Genomic DNA, 2,078 nt, shown 5'->3' with positions numbered 1-2,078 from the left:
AAATTCCCCAGCTTTTGCCACTTTCTCATCCCAGCGAAACTTAACCAGACCACAGTTCCTTCCAGCACATCGCCCTGTTTTTCGAATTCGCCAGTGCTAGGCTTTGCCATACCCTCCCATCACATGGCAGTGGAGGTGGCTGACACCCAGTGAAGTTCTGGAACAGCAGGGGAAGGCCTGATTCCAGTACTGGACCCAGGAAGCAGAGAGTTGGTGTGTTTGCTTTGTGAAGGAGAGGGGTGACAGGAGAAAACGAATATTATGTGGACGTTGGGAATTGACTGTATGTGATTTATGGACTCCCCAATATTGAGGATAATCCTTAAATAGTCTCAATGAGGGGAAGGGGGGGACATATAGAGATGAAAGACAGCTTCCTACATTGGTGGTCTTGTGCAGCCCTTTACCTCCATGAGCTTGCCTGAGATTACATCTCCTGGTCTTCCATTGATAGAAGGGGCATTTTTATACATGCACTTCCTTCCTACCATCGAGTTTGGAAGGAAACAAAAAAGTATGCCACGTGTGGCAGCCTCTTCCTCTCGTTCACCCTCATCCACGTACAGAAGGAAAGCTACGCCCACATAAATTCATACAAAACCTGTGTATCCCAGACCCAGAGTCTAGTCATTGAATGTTTTGCAGTCATGAAAATTACACTTAGAATAGATGATGATTTTTCATGCTCTTTTCCTTTTCTTTTCTTTTTTTTCCTGCTTTACTTTCTGCATTAAGTTCTGAAGGCTCAGGGTACGTTCTTTCTTCTTTTAATTTCAGTTTGTTCTTGGCTTTAAGTTAAGATGTTTCTGTATTGAACCTGGTACTCCTATGCTGAAGCAGAAGCACCAGTGTCACAGGAGTTACCTCTGGGGGAGGGAGGAGATACTGACACGGGAGGGGACCCCTGACTGAGTTGTGAGCCCCAAGTCTGGGTTGGGTGGGGGTCTCAGGAAGGTGCTGGAGAGCATGGGCCATGCCAGGCTAATGTCATGAGTTTAAACCCAGCTCTTCCTTCTGCTACTGAGGAGCCTTCAGCACATTACAACACCTCTCAGATCCTCCAGTTTCTTCATCTGAAAAATGGGGTACATAATATACTTGTAAGGGTTAGAAATATGAGCGAGGCACCTAGCATTCTTCTTGCTACGTACAGAATAATAGGAAGTAGACAGTTGTTGCTATTCTGTTTGAGGCCCTGGAGGACAAACAGCAAGAGCTACTCCCAAAAACCCCTTGGGATTCCTTACTAGAGCTGAACGCACTGAGATGAGAGATGCAGGGCAGGGCCTCATCTGCAGCTATACACACTCCAGTCAAGAGGCCACTCAGACTCCCCAGTGCTGAGCAGGGAAGCAGAGAACCTTGCACATTACAGTCTGCGCTGGATCTGACAGCTTGCTTTGTTCTGTGACTGGTTAGCAGGGTCATTAATGTCAGCTTCCAAAAACTAAGTCACATCTGCGTTTCTGTTTAGTGTCTGGGCCAGAATTTATTTGTTCTATGGATCTTTCTCCCATGAATCACTGACCCTATTGCTTTCATCTTCCAGGAAGTGATGATTACATATCATCTTAGTGAAAGGCAGAGAGAGAGATGAGAGAAAGATCCTCTTGCTCTTCACACTGCCTCCACCTGCACCTCTACCTCTTCCTCCAGCATAATCACTGGCATCATAATCATTGTCATCAACCCAACAGTTACCATTTTAGGGCACCTTCCAAGTGCTAGACCAGGGTCAGGCTGCTTTGCACAAATCTCCTTAGTAATCTTTAATCTACAACCCCAAGAGGTAGGTATTGTTATCCCATTTTGCAGATGATGAAATAAGGGCTTAAAGAAGTAAAATAATCTGCTCAAGGGCAGAAAGTAGAGCCAGGATTCATGCTCACTTCTGTCTAACTTCAAAGGGTGAGAAGCCTGTGTCTCTGACTGCCTTGCGGATGGAGCAGGCTAACTGGCGCTCAGGGGCTCAGGAGTGGAAGAACCTCCAGCTGAGGTGGCTTGGCCTCGGAGGGAGGGGCAGGCACTGACCCAAGGATGAGTAAAACTGCAACCACAGATGCTGAGGGAGGAGGCAT

At 46.8% G+C, this 2,078-nt stretch overlaps 1 protein-coding gene across 1 annotated transcript in view; it reads left to right on the top strand.

The window, feature by feature from the left end:
- Nucleotides 1-2,078, top strand: part of CC2D2A (coiled-coil and C2 domain containing 2A) — a 159,981-nt gene that overhangs the window by 122,382 nt on the left and 35,521 nt on the right. The window lies entirely within an intron of this gene.

Source organism: Tupaia chinensis, unplaced genomic scaffold, assembly GCF_000334495.1.
Source record: "Tupaia chinensis unplaced genomic scaffold, TupChi_1.0 Scaffold000138_1, whole genome shotgun sequence".
NCBI lineage: Eukaryota > Metazoa > Chordata > Mammalia > Scandentia > Tupaiidae > Tupaia > Tupaia belangeri.
Note: the sequence above shows the minus strand (reverse complement) of the source record. Positions and strands in the feature narration are given on the sequence as shown.